We start from the raw sequence: 20222 nt of genomic DNA, 5'->3' as shown, positions 1-20222 counted from the left end.
GCTATGGAGCCGTCTGATGGCGATCGAACGGCCGAAAACAGACTAAAACCCCCTCCGTTTGCCATTTTGGGCGTCCCTAGCTTAACCCTAGTCCCCCTAACTTCCAGCCTCCTCCCTCCTCGGATCCGCCGGCGGCCACCTTCACCGTGACACTTGGCGCGTCGCCATTGGGCATGTTGCCCTACAATCCTCCCACCTTGCGCCGGCGCTCCCGACCAAGATCGGGGCCCGCCCGAGCCCATCTGGGCCCGGACGATCCCGCACCACTGCCCGCAGCCGCAGGAGCTCCGCCCGACGCCGCTGCGTCCCGCGCCCGCCATCGCGTCGCAAGCACCTGGCCCCGACACTGCTCAGCCTGTCACCGGCGACCTCCTCCGCCACCTCAGGTCGTGTTGCTGCCGTCCGCTTCTCCTCTCCCTCTCTGTCTCTCTGGCTCTCTCCCCTGTTACCGGCAGGATCAGCCGCCGCCACCCGAGGAGCTCCCTCACCCCGCGCCACGACAAGCCGTCGCTGGATCCGGCCGGGATGGGTCCGGCTCGATCAGATCCGACCATCCCCAACATCTCTCCATCGTCTCCAGCCTCACGGAGCTCCGCCGTCGCTAGTGCTGGACCAAGTCACCGCCGCCTCGTCCTCGGGAGGACGACTCCCGCTCGAGCGGCTCCTGCCTCCCTTGCGCGTGGGCCCCACTATAGGCCCAACAGTGCCAAGGCCGGCCCACCTCTTCCTCGACCTAGATCCACCCAGCCGACCCATTCGGCCCCCTAGTGAGTAGGCCATCGCAAACCCTCGCATGTGCACGTTTTAGTATATGACGCTCGATTTGTTTTTTCCTTGTGTTAAAAAATGACCGAGTCCTGAAAAACTCATCCATGTGTGCATTTTTGTCATGTTGTATCTTTGTGCATGTTGCTCTGTTTTGCATGCATGCTATGTCAAAACATTCATCTCTTGATGTTATACTTGATGGTCTAGTTTGCATTCATTTTGCTATTCATATTGACGCCTTAATCATTGGTGCAAAACTGCTAAGTGATATAAACTGCTGGAATCTACTGATTGTTAACATCATGTATCCATCTTCTGAGTAGTGTAACTTTGTCCCTGTTGATCCTATGGTGATACTCTTGATAAGAAAATAATCTGCTCTGCATGCTCTACATGTTGGTGTGAGTTGAATTCATGTTAGGGTGCATCTTGACATGTTAATCTCTGTTGCAAAAGTGCTTGATGATGTTAACTCCTGAAAACTGTTATAACTTGCATATTTGTCATTTTTATATCTTTTTGTGTGGTTTTCTTTTGCGCATCATGTCAACATGTTTTAGGAGCATAATTATGTCTTATTTATGGTGGCTCAATTCATGTATTTTTATATGCCCTATAGTGAGTGCATAAAGCTTGTGAAGTGGGGTACTTGCTCTTAATATTCTGTCAAGTCTGAATCTGTTATCTTATGATTCCATGTTTGCTTGATGATACCATCAAATCCATGCACAATATGGAGATGCTTAGTTGACATGTTTTGATGTGCATGTTATGCTATATCATTCCACGCCTTTTGATGCTTCATATATATCCTATAGCATATGTTGTCATTGCCATGAACATGCCTAAATGATGTTCCAGTTCTGTTAACTTCATGATGCCATGCTGTGAGCTTGATATTAATTAATCTATGTCTCTTCTGGAGATGCTCTAATTACATGATTTGAAATATGTTATGTGTAATATGTTCACATGAATTTTGGACTTCATATGATCTCTTTTACAATCTTGCAAACATGCTATGATAATGTTCTGTTTTACACTTGCTGAAACTGTTATAACATTTAATTTTGTCTTGATGGTTCCCACTAATCCATCAGCCATATGCATATGATGCCTTGATGTTATTTTCCCTTTGTTATGTGTACTTTGATTCCATGCCCTTGGTTTCCATCAATAGTTTCTAGAGAATCTTCGTTTCATGCCTCCAACATGCCATCATATTAACTCTGTTCGTGTATATGTCCCTGTGTTATAAAGTTACATTATGCATTGATCATATTGGTTTAATATTGATGCCTATGAACCTGAAACTTAATGATATTTGAAGTTTCTTATATTTACATGAAGAGCATGTCATGTTGATACTCATATGTTTCCGGTAGCATGTTATTTTGATGATTACAATGTGCATATTTGCTGTTTTGGGGCAGTTTGTTGCTATGTCGTGTTTTGAGTGTATGTGTTGAACCGTTGCTCCATTTTCATCATGCTCTATATGAAACTTGCTTAGAATTGTATGTAGTTTCATCATGCCATGTTGCATCCATGTTTTGGAGTGTTTGGGATTGTGTTTTGCTTGCTTTTGCATCAATGCCATGTTTAACTTGTTTTGTTCATATATTCCAGGTCGTAACTCCGAATTAAATGAACTTTACATGTAACTTGACTAGAAAGACACGTAGATCATCATGGTGCACTTTAACTTTCTGTTTAACAACTTTAACATAATGTTTTGTTCATATCTGGACCAATTTCGAAATTTGCATATGGGGAGTTTTCGGAATATTTCTATGTTGTTTTCGTCCTCATTTAAACTTTCTTTGATGTGTTGTTTTTGTATGCATCATCTCTTGCCATGTGTAGCATCATGTAGCATTGTCATGCATCATACTTTGTTGAGCATCATGTCATGTTTATGTGTTGTGTGTTTACCATGTTGTTTTCTTCTTTCCGGTTATGCTTCTTCTCGATTGTTCCTGTTTTGTTGCGATTGTGAGGATTCGTTCGACTATGTGGGATCGTCTTCTTCATGGACTCGTTGTTCTTCCTAGCAGGATTTCAGGCAAGATGACCGTCACCTTCAATCTCACTACTATCTTTGCTATGCTAGTTGTCCCGATGCTATCTCTATTCGTGCTACCTATCACTTGCTTATCAAGCCTCCCAAATTGCCACGATAGCCTCTAACCTTTTCAACCTTCCTAGCAAACCGTTGCTTGGCTATGTTACCGCTTTGCTCAGCCCTTCTTATAGTGTTGCTAGTTGCAGGTTGTTCCATGTTGGGACATGGATATCATGGGATATCACAATATCTCTTATTTAATTAATGCATCTATATACTTGATAAAGGGTGGAACGCTCGGCCTTATGCTTGGTGTTTTGTTCCACTCTTGCCGCCCTCATTTCTGTCATACCGGTGTTATGGTCCTTCATTTCGTGTCCCTAACACGATGAGGGGTATGGGACCCTCTTGACAGTTTGCTTTGAATAATACTTGAACTAAATAATTAATTTGCATAGGGCGTCATGAGGCCGAGGATTTTCTACATAGCAAGGAGGGGCCAGTGCTGATGGTGTTGGTCCCAAACTAGAGCACTGTGCGGGGCCGCCCCGGGGCAACCTGGGTTATTTTGGCACCTGTAAGCGTAGCTCATCCGTTGTGGCCTAAGATGAGATACGCGTGGCTACTATCATGGTGTTGGCACGTCGGGACGCCTTGCTGGACTTGTTTTACCATTGTCGAAAAGTCTTGTGCACCGGGATCCCGAGTTTGATCGTATGTCCTGCGATGGAGGATTGTCTCCGCGGATCGTGAGCTTATAATGGGCTAAGTCGGGACACCCCTGTAGAGTTTGATCTTTCCAAAGTCGTGCTCGTAGTTAGGTGGCAGATGGGAGTTGTTAATACCTGGTTGTAGAGAACTTGATACCATATTCGAATTAAAATACCCAACCGCGTGTGTAACCGTGATGGTCTCTTTTCGAGTGGGTCGAGAAGAGAACACGGTGGTGCTATGTTTGAACATAAGCAGTTCAGGATCACTTATTGATCATTACTAGTTTGCGACTGTTTGCGTAGCTTCTCATCTTATTCTTGTACTCGTAAGTTAGCCACCATAGACTGCTTAGTCGCTTGTTGCAACCTCACCACTTATCCATTCCATACCCATTAAGCTTTGCTAGTCTTTATACCCATGGTAATGGGATTGCTGAGTCCTCGTGGCTCGCAGATTACTACAACAATAGTTGCAGGTACACGTAATGCGATGATCATGACATGAGAGCAATGTTTACTTGCATTGGAGTTCTTCTTCTGCTTCTTCTTCATTCAGGGGATAGGTTCCTAGTCGGCAACCTAGGACCTATCAAAAGCGTTTCAATATGCGGCACTATCCTTGGTGGGACCTTCGAGTTCCTCTCGGATAGGATCGCATATTGGGCGTGAAATATGATTTGCGTAGGTGCTTTCTGTCGTACTAGCATTACTCCACCCTTCAATTTAAACAACACAACACTCAAAATTCCAAAGCTTAGTTGTTCAAATATATTGTGATATGATACTGATATTAGTTAACAGACACATTTAATTGGTCAGCTAAAGGTCCCACTTGAGTTTCCAAATGCATGTCGTGACATATAGAGAGACAGCAGAATTGCATTTTTTGTCACTTGTTGACTATACTTTCTTGTCCCTACCAAATCTTAGTTGTTATTTCAAAGCAAACATCGGTTGCTAACTACCCTTTGCGCGGTCTGCAGCTTCATATCTGCCATCCCACTGCCATGGTCAACATTATACTCATCATGCTTTCGATTTCCCCATTTTATGATGACCACAATCAGCCTACGTGGTTCGTCTCATAATAGCACTGCTCCACCCATCGAGCTAAACAAGCTTAGTTGTACAAATTCAAATATGATATTATGTTGATATTAGTAAAACTGAGAGATGTTTAATTGGTCAGCTAAATGTTCCTACTTTAGTTTCAAAATGCATGTGAGCCACATATGGAGAGACCGGAAGGAATGGTATTTTTCTATGCGCTCTGGTTCATCATGGGTGGCCAACCGACATTATATAGGAAGACTTGTAATATCTTCAATCTGCTTGCTCTTCTTCTCTTCTTTAAGATGATCCTCTTCTCTTGCGATCGATTGGTCAGGTCGAGTTGTTCTCCCTTAGTATATTTTGAATCTGTCAGGTTAGGTCGACTTGTTCTTCTTTACTATATATTGAAGCTGTCATATGCGAAGTGTCATCACTTCTGGAGCTCTCATATTTTAAGTAGTAGGCCACATTATATTAATGCACACACCAAATTACAGCATGCATGGCATCTCTTAGAAGAATTGCAGAGATAGCACAAAGGGGTTTACAGGGAGGCAGTATTGGATTAGAATCACTTCTGCATCACAAAGATAATCTCACTTGTTTTTATGTTTTCATGCATGTCAGGTATTGAACATTATCAAAATGAATATGAGAATGGGCGCACGAGAGGAATATTGCGGAACAATCCACCGGCTAACAAACTTGGCATGGTGGAGGATGGCCTATCTTATTCACCCATCAAGGTGCTTGCTCTAACTTGGCAAGTTTGTATTGGTTGCACATATTTTGCATTTGACCTCTTGCATTACTTCTACTTTGTTACACCATCTTCTTAGTTTAAGCATCATATATGAGTATATGCCATACCTATCCATTTTCTATACCTATTACATGTGTCATCATAATATGTTTTTCCAGTCAAATGTTGTTCTTTCGTAATAGATGTCTAAAAGGAAGAGGGTGAGTGCAGATCCTCAAGGAGTACAAACTAGGTATTTGGAAAAGGTAGTGATACCTGTTAAATCAGATAGATTAGCAGCCACAGAAAACATAGGCCCAACTGTACCACACTTTACCCCTACTCCACTGGCCAAACCCCTATTAGAACTGTTGAGAGCCCAGCATCAGGTGTTGTCTATGATATCAATTCAAAATTTGAACTCCTAAATTTCTGCATGTGCCTTACCTTCTCTCTTGTATGAAAACTAATTTCAGATGAATCTCCTTGCTCAAAGGATCATAGGATCTCACAGCAATACTGGGCTCTGCATTGCTCTTGTCAGTACCTCTTGCCCTTTTGCCTTGTAACGTTGTACTTAATTAATTGCTATTTGATTATGTATCATCAGTCTGCACCTGAGCTTCATTATCCTTTGTTTCTTCCAATATTATTTGATCTATATTTACTCTTTGCACAATGTAGAATAATGGCAACGCTTATAAAGAATTTTCTTTGGGGAATTTATTGAATTATCCTTCCATCAACATGGAGAAGGGATTTGTCCAGCCCGTGTTAACATGTAATGTAAGTTCATCCTTCTCTAGAATTCAAACTTTATTCTAGTATAGATTTGGATAGGCATCATTTCCTCCACTGCTGTTTACTTTGCTATTTACATCTGATTGGATGTTTGCAATAGCTATAGTTTTAAATTGTAGTTGTAGAAACATGTTCCTTATGCAGAACAGATCCATTTATTTGCTTATATAATTGTGACACATGTTATGTGTCTCCTTGTTTCTCGTTCAGAGTCGTATCTCTTATGCCAGGCAGAACTTTAGGGAAGATAGTGAGCCGAACCATCTTGAGGACAGCGAGATGACCCCAAGGTCCTGTCTTGATGAAAACAGTGAGTTGAAGCTACTCACCAGCAGGTGTGAGACAACCTCTGTGCAGTCGCTACCTCAATTAGTTCGACTTCTTCAGTCTCAACTTAAAGCGGAAAGGCTTGCTTCAGCTCACCTCCGACTTGAAGTCAAAGATGTAATGAAGATGTTACAGGACTACCCTGCGCACTATGGTGCCATACAGCTAGGGATGAAGCATCTATCATTGACACAACTGAGGTGTCATCAGCTTGTTCGGCTGCTTGCGGGGCCCATCCTGGCCAGGCCTAGTGCCTTCTGAAGTGCTCTTAGTTTTGTATATTCTTTTGTCGGCACGTTTATATGCACTAGTGGCGACCTTTGATGCCCAGTGGATGTAATATGTGTAATAGCCATGATAGCCTAGCATAAGTTGCTTGCTTATTTATTTCCTTATTGTCTTGTTTATTTTTTTTTCTTGTAGTCAGTGCAGTTCTTTTTCCGCGGTTTGCTAGTGGCCGCAGTAACCTATTTTTTAAAACGAGGCCACAATAACCATGGGCTACATATTTACTATAGTTACCATGGGCCTCTTATGGACCGTAGAAGCAATGGGCCTTCTGAGGGCCGTAGAAACAATGGGCCTTCTACGGGGCGTGGAAACAATGGGCCTTTTATGGGCCGTAGACACAATGGGCCTTCAACGGGCCATATCATCAATGGTCCTTCTACGGCCCGTATGATCGATTGGCCAAACATGGGCCAATAACAGACCGCATTATGGCCGTAAACGGGCTAGAGTTGGAATCGTCCATTCATGGGCTGGCCATAATGGGCCATTGTTAATCAGCCATATTTGATGATGGTATGAAAACGGCCCAACGTATTAACGGGCCACAAACGGGCCGACTGTAACCACGGGCTGAATTTGGCCCATTAGTAGAAAATGACAGTAATGGGCCGTTATTAAATGAATGCTGGAAATGAGCCCAAGAATAAATGGGCCCTGAGAAGGCCGAAAGATAACATCGAATGGAAACGGCCCAATGGTTTAATGGGTATAAAGTGATACATTGTTCATTATGGGCTAGTTTCACCACGGGCCGTTAATGGGCCAAGAGTTACAAAGGGCCTCATATGGGCCGAAAGACGTCATGGGCCATACATGGGCCGGAAGTTAAAATGGGCTGGAATCATATTGGACGGCCCAGATGACGCTACTGGGCCTAATTCGGATAGGTCGTAACGTGCCCTGAGTTAGCGGGTTGTAAATAGGGTATATGTGAATAGGCCGTTACCAGGCATTCTGTGGGCCGGCCCGCCACCTTTTGACCAAGTCAAACGGGCTAGCCTTTTCACAGGAATGGGCCTCTGTTGGGTCGTGCCACGTGTCGACGTATCATAGGCGCCTTCGGTCCCATGAGTGGATGACATTTGTCCCAACGGTGAGCCAACACGTGTTTCCTCCAGCCAATGATGATTTTACACGTGGAAAATCCCCATTAATCGGGGCTGTTAACGGGTTATCGGATCCAAAAACGGACCCGATAGCATAACGGCGAGCCGTTATGGTGGATGCCACGTGTCGGTCACCCTCGATGAAAGCACTTCTGTGACGCGCGATTTATCGTCATGGAAGTGGACACTTCCATGATGATAATATTGGTAATGTCATGGAACACTTCTATGACAGCACAAGTATGACTATATTGATTCTGTCATAAAATCGTCATGGATGTACATGCATGACAGAAAACGTGACCTACTGTGACAAACACGTATCATCACGGAAGTGTATTTTTTTGTAGTGCTCATATATACCCCATGTAGCCGCACCTAAGACGACCTGTCATCTCATGCTTGTAATACTCCTCCATCATAGTAATTGCGCCTTCGTGTGTCCGTGGTTTTATTCTGCAAGGGTTTCCACGTAAAAATTCATGTGCTCTTCTGTCTCGTTTATTCTCGTTTTATCTAACAAGGTGCTAGCTGATAGCACTTGCTAACTTAAGAACTCTACATACCTTTTATCTAATTAGAAGAGAGATTCTTACCAACTATTGAGACAAGTTTTAGATCTATGTCTCTAAAGTCACTACTAAACTTCATGCTGGTACTTTGCTGAAGAGTATACCTCCATAATTCTCCATCTAAGATAGTACTAAAGTTTATTGATGATGCTTAGTTTCAGTATATGCCTTACAAGCCATCCATTCAGAAATCCAAGGGGTTCAAGGCAGATTGAAAAGGAGCTGGAGTAGGCGATGGATTGAGGAAGGAGCTGGAGCAGAGGTGGAATCGCGGCTGCCCTACGTGCACTAAGAAGTTGAAAGAAATTATGAGGCTCCTGCCATCCGAACACTGTCGCGCTTTCTCCGTCTCTCTAGGTAAGCCCTCGGCAGCACCTCCCATACCCCCTCCATCTGAATTCAGCAGCATGCCATGACAGCGGTAGTCGACGTCTTCCTCATCCATGATAGTCCAGTTTTTTTTGCTTGTTACAACCCAGATCATACACAGTTCTGCCTTGTGGTGTGTGTGCTAATGTTCAAAATTGCATAAGAGCTCGGAGGACTGGAAAGAACATAATTTTTTTTTCAGTCACAAGTCTGCTCCCCATTGTTGATAGTGTCAAACTAAATGTGGTGCACAGGTGCGAGACAGAAAATTAGTGGAGATGCAAGATGAAAGATAGAACATGATGCTTCAAAACAGCATAATTATAAGGATTACAAACTTTCTTACGGAAATAAATACAATGGTGATAAATATATGTAATGTAATTGCATTTTTTTTCCTGGAATATGTAATTACATTAATAGCATCTGCTTTGGACTGTATTTTATATGCCATTTATATATAATGGTGGAACACAAAATTTACATAGAAAAGAATAGAGTGGCCATTGTATATCTTGCAAGTTTAGATATTTATCTAGGCTTACCTAAAGTATGTACAATGCATACTATGGAATCATACATCAAATATTCATGCTTGACTAAATATTCTGCAAGTTTTGTTTTCCGCTGCACGGTCAAGCAATGCCAACCTCTCGCCATTATGTGCGGTTATCTTGACATTTCATGGGTGCAACCGGAAGTCGCACAAGACTGTAGTTGTGTCATTCTAAGATTTGCTGATGTTGATGTTTCTTTTCAAGATTATAGTATTGTTTACAAATTTGGTCATTGGGGTATGTCCTCATTTCTTTTTCTATTGTTTGCAGATAATTTTCTTCAGTTCATTGAACTACCTGCTGAAACATGTGTATTGTTGCTCAATATATTGGGCATCAATCCACCTCACATGAGATCTCTGAATTTTCAACGCATATTGCATTTGCTAAATTATTTCCACCAAATAACTATGCATGGACTCACAAATGCATGCAATGCTTTCAAGTGTAGGTTAGTTCTTTACATAAGTTGTGCTATTCCACTTTCAAGTTGTTGGTCCTAGAAGTGTAATACTTGGTAGGTTAGCTGCAGAAGCGGAATGTATATGGCCTGAATTTATATTTCAGAGTGTATAAACTGATTCGGAGTATTTTTGACCCCTTGAATTCTGTAAAGTTTTGTTGATCGTTCTGTCCTGAAAGAATAGAAGCAATTCTTCTACGGGAGAGAATATAAACGTTATTTGCAAACAACATGCAACGTTATTAAGTTTCTTATTACCAATTTAAATATGGTCAGTAATACCACAACTGAAGTTTGTGAACATATCATTGTAAAAAGGTTGGTTGGATTGAGTTTTGTGTGGATTCTACAAGGGCCATTTCTATGGAATTACAAATTAGCTTTACATTTTTATGGCTGGGCTCATCTTCTTTGGATTGCCCATATTCAGACGGGTTTGTGTAACATCCCAATTTTCAATTTGGATGTTATTCATATAAATCCATGATTTATGCTTTTTTTGTTTCTTTATTTTAGTTGCTCTTTGATCCAAGAGACCTTACGCAACTCAAGCACCAATTTGAGAGGGTTGGAGGTTTCACAAAAATCCAATTTTGATTTATCAAAATTTGGTAATTAGATCAAATTGTTTTTCAAAATTCCTTTCCAATTATTTTAAAATAAAGAGAGCAGATAAAATGACTTCTTCAAATCAAGCAAAGAAATATTGGAAATTGAAATTTGAATTTTTGGAGAGTTTATTTGATTTTATTCGCTAGTTTATTTATTGGTTAGCGGAGTAATTACTACTATAATGTTTGTTTTCAATTTAGGCATTTAGGCCCAGAAAAAATGTTCACTAGGTCAATAATAAGGCCATATAGCTACGTGAATTTTTCTGGTATATTTTGTGGATTTTATTTATATTTATTTTAGCGTGTTTTTTTGTCTCTGAAAAATTGTTTAAAAAAAGTTCCCACCGAACTGGGTCGGCCCAGCACCCACCAGTCCGTGACCCAGTTCCACCCGGACTTCGAGTCCTCCACCGCCTCTCTGCCCCCTCCCGCGAGCCGCCTCACCCCTCCCCTCTTTGAATACCGGGGAACCCGGCCCCTTTCTCTCACCTCAAGCCGACGCCGCCGCCGCATTTTCCGTCGCCGTCGTCGCCTAGCCGCGCCGCCGCCTGCAGCCGCCGCAAGCCGCTACTGTCGTCGCCGCAAGCCCAGCCGCCGACCACCACCGCCGTCACCGGAGCCACCCCCATCGCCTTCGCCCGAAGTAGCTGCCGCCGCCGGATTTTGCCACCGCCGCCGTCAAAACCGCCGTTGACCGGTAAAAACCGATCTGATTCAATCCGTTTATTCGGTTTTTCCTTTTAGTTTGGTTTATTGTTTTAGTTAGTTTATTTAGCGAATGTTCGTTCGTTTAGTTTCTGTAACGAACGGATTCGTTAGATTAGGTTCTGTAGCAAACGTTTGTTCTGTAGATTTTTCTTTTTATATGAGTTTTTAGCCAGGGACCCATCCGTGAATATTTTCTTTGCAGATTAGCTCCTGATCTTTTAACCCTCGTAACTTTTTGCTCGTTTGTCCAAATTCGACGAAACCAACGCCAAAATATTCAGAGCGATCCCATTTATCTAGTAAACTAACTTGAACACGTTTTTTATAATTTAAAATATGATTTTAGTTCAGATTTGAATTTGATCTTGTTTTGTTCGTATCTCGAGTTTCATAGCTCCGTTTGAGTTGATCCTTTTTGCAAATCATAGCTAATCACTTGTGCTTTCTTTTAAGATATAATCCACATAAATATAATTATGGTAAAATTTGTTTCCTGTTTAGATTATTTATTTGCTTGTTTTCGAGTTCTTTGGATCTTTTCTTTGATTTCTCTTTGCATCGTTTGCTTGAGTGCTTATGTATGCTATTGTTTGTCTATGCTAGATTTTCCGGAGTGTGAAGCTTGTTACTATGAATCTCTAGATTTATTCGACCGTCAGCAAGGCAAGTTGCACTTTGATCATACTTTTCTATACCCAGTTTTTACTATGCATTAGTTTTGCCCCTCAAAGTTTTGCATGAGTAGGATTGGGAACATGTGGTTTTGTTGTAGTACTTCAGGTAGGAACCTATTACCTTTGATCACCCCGGGAATATACATTGTGCTCTTATATTGCTTAGCCATAGTTGTAGACGGGGATTGGTTCGTGATTCATGGAAGTTGTGAGAGATAATCATTTTCGACAACATTAAGGTGGCAACTTTAATACACATCTGAATGGATTGGTTGGGGCACCTGGAGAAACCAGTGCTTGACCATGGGAATCCTGAAGTACCCATGTGATTTTCCCTCGGTTCGCCACCCAGGCTCAAAGGGATCATATGATATTTCATACCTAGAAACTTCCGTGTGCAGACACAAGCCATTATGGGCTCTGGCATAGTTGAGTAAGTTGTGTGAGCTCTCGAAGAGGTGGACTAGCAGATGTAGGGGAAAGTAGGTGTACCGGTCTACCCAGAGTAGAGAGTAAGATCATGGATGCGGTTGAGTCTTGTGGGGAAAAGTGTGCAACCTCTGCAGAGTGTATAAACTAATCATGGTTAGCCGTTTACCCGATTATTTACAAATTGAGTATCTAGAAGTGGATATGTATGTTGATCTCGTCACTTTTTAATAAATGAATTGGTTTTAACGATGATACTTGGTTAATTTTGGGGTTTGAGTTGTTGGAACCTTCTCAATAATTGGTATAAACTTTGTAGTAAATAAAGACTTATTCCTTTGTTGTAGGGCAAAATTAGCTTTATGCAAAACATTTAACTTAGAGCCTCTACCAGCCAAATATGCATGTCATATAGTTTCCTGCATACATCTGCTCTATAGTGTAACTCTGCGAGCATAGTCCATGTGCTGACCTACCCGACTGCAACTTCTCATGTTGCAGACTTTACCGAAGAATAATAAGGTGTGCTAGGTCGTCGTCATGCACTTAGCTATGCCATTGGAGTTTGATGGACTCATTTATCATCGAAGCTTCCGCAGTTATTTTGTTTAGGTGGCCTTTAGCCATATTATTTGTGTAATAAATACTCTTTATGAGGATCTCGATGTAATAAGTGTGTGATTGAAATTCTATTATAATTCCTCGAGTACTGTGTGTCAGCATTACCGATCTAGGGATGACACTTAAGCATAGAGACTTCGGTCCATTGGGATCGTGGTCGCTACAAGATGGTGTCATAGCACACACTAACTGTGGGACGCGACCCCTAGAAAAGCCACAGGGTACTCTTCTCTACTCATTTCTAATCCTCCTCTATTTCTACTCTATAGATGTTGGACCCCAGGAACAAGTTCACTCAGCCGGATGATGACACCCTATTCAGAAGACACTTGAAAGAAGTTACAAAGTACCTGAACATCGGACTACCAAGCTTCACTGGAACCTTCACTGCAACTTTACCCGAAGAGGAGCGCTGGAGGATCAAAGTTCGTGTACCTGGGAGGACATTTGCACCAACAACCGAGCCCATCGAGTTTAGCTTGGATGCACCAACTTGGAGCTTGGGAAAGAGCATGGCAGCCCACATCACCTTTGGACGCATTTGTGAGGTGTACCACAAGGATCTTGAAGACACCATCTATCCGATATGTGGACGCCAAGACGAGCAATGGGAGATGATTCGTAATAGGAAGGATGGATCAATTGCAGCGTACATTCAGGAGATGGATCAGCACATTCGCCAATATGAGAACCAGATATGCGCTATCATGAAGAAGACAAAGAAGGTGATGAAGAGGAATATTGAGCTAGACGAGGAACTCAAGACAACACGTGATGGATATGAAGAAGAAATTGTGTGCTACTGGAGAAGCATGAAGATCTGAAGAAGAAGCTAGGAATACCCATGGTGAAACCAAAGCAAGAACCTGAAGTGGATTCCATTCGGAGGACTACATCATATTGGATGACACCGACATGGACAGTGAAGAAGATGATGACAGTGATGATGATTATGAAGACGAAGCTGGAGCTGGTAGTCTTCCACCGATCAAAACTTCTAGACGACCACCATGTTACTAGTAGTATTCTTCCAAGTAGTTAGAATCGATCGATTGGTAATCGTAGATTAGATCATTTGTGTGAATCTTGATTGATGTTGAGTGGTGTGAATTGAATGTATTTGCCTCATGTTCATATGGGTAGTGAAGTCTCTCATAGATCTTATTCTATTTTATTTTCTCACCACCTCTAACAAATCAGATGCCTCCGAGCCGTGACCCCAGATTCACTTTCCTGCCGGAGCTCACCAAGTTGATCCAACAGCAGAATGCCTTGATGTAGATGATGATCCAGAACCAAGACAACAACAACAATAACAACAACAACAACCCACCGCCACCACTCCCTGTTGACATTCTAGCCCGTTTTCTGAGGTTGAATCCACCGGTGTTTTCTAGCAGCACTGAGCCGATTGTTGTAGATGATTGGCTCCGCAAGATTGTGAGGGAGCTGACCACTACTGGATGCATGGATGCGGAGAGAGTGCGCTTTGCCGCACATCAGATTGATGGACCCGTAGCCTCTTGGTGGGAGAATTTCACCACTACTTACCCCATTGCTACAGTTACATGGGATCAATTTCTGTAGGCCTTCCAGATTGCACATGTTTTGGCTGGAGCTATGAGTTTCAAGAAGCGTGAGTTCCGCAACTTATGCCAAGGAAGTCGTAAAGTGGGGCACTATGTGGATGAGTTCAGCAAGTTAGCACGCGATGCCCTAGATGATGTGGCCACAGATGCCACGAAGCAGGAGAGGTTTCTTGAGGGACTCAATGATGAGCTGAGTATGCAGTTGATGGGGGCAACCTTCAACAATTACCAGGATCTGGTAGGCAGGGTCCTCATGATTGAAGGCAAGCAGCAACAGATAGATAACCACAAGAGGAAGTATGGACATGGGAAGTATAACTTTGGAGCTCAGCAGAAGCCTTGCTATTCCCCGTACTCGGGAGGACACACTCATCATAACCATGGAGGGCATAACCATGGAGGACATTCGCACAATGGAGGAAGTTCGCACAACCACAATGGCCCTAAGAATGGTAATGGGAATGGAGGAAGCAATAGTCAGAGACGTTCCAACCCCGCGACACCCGCCAAGAAGGATCTGAGTCACATTACTTGTTTCAAGTGCAGGAAGACCAGACACAATAGCATTGAATGTTCTAAAGCAAAGAATGGAAATGGCAATGGAAGTTCTGGAAAGAAGCGCAACCCTTTCACCAGAGGTCAGATAAAGCACGTTGGTGTGGAGGAGATTGAGGAGCAGCCCGCCGCAGTTGTCGATAAGTTTTTGATTAACGCATTTACAGCCCTTGTTCTTTTTTACATTGGTGCATCTCATTCATTCATATCAAGGGGATTTGTAGACAAGTTTAAGTTGCCAACTGTCGATGTACTAGAATAGGGGTACCCTAGTATCCCGAACTTGTGCACGGGCAGTCGCAGCGCCCCGCGGCAAGGCTTGCCGGGTGACCGCCAAGGTCCTCCGTGGCTCCTCTGGAACCATTCAAGAACAAAGTATTCAAGCCAAGGAGACAAGGCCCCGGCAAGAGGAGCTTGCCGGGAAGGCCAACCAAGGCATTTCAAGGAACTTGCCGCGACGCGCCGCGTGTCCCGGCAAGGCCCGGTGAGCGACAAGCTTCCGGGCCTGATAAGACAACGGCCGCGGCAAGGCGCTTGCCGCTGCAGGCGGCCACTCTGTGCCCACGCTCCAGCGCATCCACCAACGTGTCGCCCTGGGGGCCTTTCCAGGCACACGTGGCGGGAGGCTGTGCAGCCAGGGGTGCGCAGTGGCATGCGATGCTGACAAGATCGCCATCATGGCGAGCGGTGGCGCCCCTGACGGTCCTTTTTTGCACTGTTTGGGCGACACAGACGGGCATTTAATGCCCTTGTCCCCTGCCGTCAGGGTTAGGTAGGATACACTGTACAGGTAGCTGTACCAACCACCTCTCTTTTTACGCTTTTACCCTTCTCTGCGTTGCCACCTGTCGGTGACCCCTTGAGCATATAAAAGGAGGCCCATGCGCAATGTAGAGGGGGTTCGGTTCGGCTCAGTTCGAAGCCAAAGAACATAATACAATCAGACAAGCACCAGTAGGAGTATTATCTCTCCGGAGAGCTCCGAAGCTGGGTAAACTGCTCGTGTGCTTCGCCTCGATCCGCTCTTCGCGCGACCTCCAGCCCCCGCTGAACCGAAAGGGGCTCGGTCCGCCGGTCCCATAGGTGTTCGTGGATCAGTTTCCCCGACATCTTTGGCGCGCCAGGTAGGGGATGTCGAGGTTGTGTGAACCTGATCCGGCGTTCACACGAGCTAGATCTTCATTTTCTTCATCAACATGCCACCGAAGAAGAAGGCTTCGGAGGCAGCTATTCTGTCCACGTCGATCCCACCGCCACCGGAGCAAACGGGTGGTGGGGTAGACGCCGGCGGAAGGACGGACGTCGACGAGGAGGCTCACGACGCTGCCAGGTCCAAGGGCAAAGCGGCGCAGACCTCGACGTCCGTGCTTGTTCCGCGCCCATCTCAGGAGGCGCAGGACCGACAGCATCATGGTACTCGCAGTACCATACGTTTGTTGGGCCAAGATCAAGCTGGTGGATCCCGGGGCGCTCAAGACCAGCATGCACGCCAATGTGCTAGCACGAGCGAGACACGGTCGCCCGGACGGGATAATGCTCCTTCTAACATAGTTAGAAGTCCGAGCATATCCCGCTCCTCGCGCCGTCCGCCACTGCCGCCCGCCACTCCGGCAGAAGCTTTGGCGCGAGCTCAACTGCTCCTGGATTACCCTCCGACGTCGGACAAGATTGATGAATGGAGGGCCACCATTCAGAGTCTCATCGGCTATGCCAACGGCGACACTCCACGGCAGCCGAGCACGTCGCTACCACGGCAGGGTTGCCAGGCGCGAGCCGGTGGCGACGAAACTGGTGGGGGTGCAAGCAACATGCAATCTCCACCCCAAAGGCCAAGATCACCGACTCGCCGGATCCACCTCGACAGTGACTCCACCGCATCGTCGGATCCAGGAGCTCGTCACGATCAGCGCCAAGTTCTTCATGATCGACAACAAGAAGATGCTCGTACTCGCATCGAGCGCCGAAGAGAAGCGTGACGACAATCCGACAAGCGCGCTGGGCCCTCTGTTGACATGCATGTGCCAGGGGAACCAGGCGACTTGCCGTACGCGGTAGGTTGCCCTGCGTTCACTCGTGAGCTGCGGCAAGTCCAGTGGCCCAGCACGAAGAACTTCAAGCCAGACGTACCGGAGAAGTACGACGGCAAGACGCATCCGTCGGAGTTCCTCAGCATCTACACCATTATGGTGCAAGCTGCGGGAGGGCGGGACGACAAGATCCTTGCCAACTACTTCCCGCTGGTGCTCAAGCCCAACGTCAGATCCTGGCTCATGCACTTGTCGGACAACTCCATATCCTCTTGGGCCGACCTATGCCATCAGTTTGTCGGCGCCTTCACAGGCGGCCACAAGCCTCATGGCCAAGAGAGTGACCTTCATCTGCTCGCCCAGAAGGAAGGAGAGCCCCTGCGCAAGTACATTCAAAGATTCAGCAGCGTACAGCACAACATCCCAGATGTCCACACTGCCGCGGTAATCAGTGCGTTCCACCAGAACGTGCGGAATCGCAGGATGTGAGAGGAGATGGTGATGTGCAAGATCAGGGACGTCAGTGAGTTATATGCACTGGCCGACAAGTGTGCGCATGCTGAGGAAGGGAGGAGACTCGCCGGAGATAATGTAGGAGCAGGAGGATCTGACAGTGAAGATGCTGCCCCGGCAAGGAAACACCGGCGGCGGAACAACAGGAAGAAGAAAGGCAAAGAGGTGCTAGTCGTTGAGCAGTCCGGCAAGAAGCCCAAAGCTGGTAGCTCGGGCAAGGAGGTTGCCGCAGAGGCTGTGGCGGTCGCCGACAAGTAGGACGGCACCAACAAGCAGTACTGCAAGATCCACCGCACCAAGGGCCATGACCTCCAGAGGTGCAAGAAGGTCGAGCAGCTTGTTGAGCAGCAAAAGGCTGAATACGAGCGGCGCGACAAGGAGAAAGCCCAGGAAGGTGCTGGAGGAGCTAGCAAGAAACGTCCCGGCCGAGGAGGACGCCGCGGCAAGGCCAAGAAGCGGCAAGGAGACAGACCTCCCCGCGGCCGCGACAAGGATGAAGATGACGACGGCGATGAGGATATGGATGAAGATGAGACCGATGAGCAGGAGTTCCAGAAAGCCACAGAGGTCCTGTGCGTTGACGGCGGTGCTTCTCTGCATACTTCGCACCGCCAGCTCAAGCAGTGGGTGCGGGAAGTTAATGCAGCAGAACCACCCGTCGAGTCACGCAAGCCTCTGAAATGGTCCAGCACGCCTATCATCTTTGATATTGAGGACCACCCTGATCGCATAACTGCGGTCGGGTGCTTGCCGATGTTGGTTTCACCAACTATCCGCAACCTCAAGGTCACTAAGATGTTAGTTGACAGCAGGGTCGGCTTGAACCTGATCTCCTCCGCGGTGCTCCAGAAACTCCAGATCCCTGACAGCGAGCTCGAAGAGACCGGCACGTTCCAAGGAATCAACCCGGGAAGGAGCAAGCCGAAGGGAAAGATCACGTTGCCGGTAACATTTGGCAGCGAGTTGAACTTCAGGACTGAGAGGGTCACTTTTGACGTTGCTGACTTCCCATTGCCTTACAATGGGATACTTGGCCGTCCAGCGCTCGCCAAGTTCATGGCAGCCTCTCACTATGCATACAAGGTACTGAAGATGCCGGGCCCGATAAGTGTCATCTTTGTCCCTGGCGACAAGAAGGATGCCCTTATCTGCGCCGACAAGATCTACCGGGAAGCAGCAGCCGCAACAGATCGCAAGTCACTTGCTGCTGAAGCACCCGGGGGGAAGAAGAAGACCAAGTCCGGCAAGAGCTCTGATGCCCACTCCGGCAAGCGCACCTCTTCGAAGTGCTGCGCCACCATTGAGGACGCACCATCGAGCTCCACCGGCAAGTGTAAGAAGGCAATGGCAGCTCCACCTGAGACCAAGAAGGTGTCTGCCAAGGAGGACGGCACTGGTGGTACTTTCACCATCAGTGCCACTCTCGACCCTAAATAGGAAAGCGCGCTCGTTGCTTTCCTGCGGGCGAATGTCGACGTGTTTGCGTGGCAACCGTCTGACATCCCCGGTGTTCCCAGGAAAGTAATTGAGCACCACCTGGCCGTACGTCCTCATGCGCGGCCCGTCAAGCAGAAAGTCAGGAAGCAGGCAGTGGAGCGCCAAGAATTCATTGCAGAAGAAATCAAGAAATTGGAAGCAGCAGGCCTTGTCAGAGGAGTGCTCCATCCCACGTGGTTGGCCAATCCTGTTGTCGTGCGCAAGGCTAACGGGAAATGGAGGCTTTGTATCGACTTTACTGATGTCAATAAAGCTTGTCCCAAAGACCCATTTCCCTTGCCGCGTATTGACCAGATTGTTGACTCCATGGCCGGATGTGACTTGCTTTCATTTCTTGATGCATACTCAGGATACCATTAGATCTTCATGGCAGAAGAGGATGAGGAGAAGACCGCATTCATCACCCTGTGTGGCACGTACTGTTTCGTACGGATGCCTTTCGGTTTAAAGAGTGCTGGTTCAACATTTGCAAAGGTAGTCCACCACGCCTTTGAGCCTCAGATGCACAGAAATGTGGAAGCCTACATGGATGACATAGTGGTCAAGAGCAAGGACAGGGCGACCCTGATTCAAGATTTAGAAGAAACATTTGCAAATCTGCGCAAGATCAACCTCAAGCTTAACCCCGAGAAGTGCGTGTTTGGAGTCCCCTCCGGCAAGCTTCTCGGGTTCTTTGTGTCTCAGCGGGGAATTGAAGCCAATCCCGACAAGATCAAGGCCATTGAGCAGATTGAAGAACCAAAGCGCGTCAAGGATGTATGAAGGCTTGCCGGTTGCGTGGCTGATCTCAGCAGGTTTATCTCTAGATCTGCTGAGCGCGCCCTGCCGTTTTTCAAAATCTTGAAAAAGGTAGGTCCAATGAAATGGACCCCGGAAGCGGAAGCTGTGCTGCAGGACTGGAAGAGATACCTGTCCTCCACTCCAACACTTGTCGCACCTAAACCACAAGAGAAGTTGCTGCTGTATATAGTGGCAACCAATCAAGTGGTTAGTGCTGCATTAGTGGCGGAGAGGGAGGCGGATGATGAGCCAGCAACCACGGCAGATGCATCCAGCGACAAGCAGGCGGCTTCGCCGACAAGCTCTGGTCCCGACAAAGATGGATCTGCGCAGGAGCATGAGAAGATGCAGAAGAGAATGGTGCAGCGCCCAATTTACTTTGTCAGTT

This window comes from Triticum aestivum, chromosome 6B (assembly GCF_018294505.1).
Source record: "Triticum aestivum cultivar Chinese Spring chromosome 6B, IWGSC CS RefSeq v2.1, whole genome shotgun sequence".
Taxonomy (NCBI): Eukaryota; Viridiplantae; Streptophyta; class Magnoliopsida; order Poales; family Poaceae; genus Triticum; species Triticum aestivum.
Note: the sequence above shows the minus strand (reverse complement) of the source record.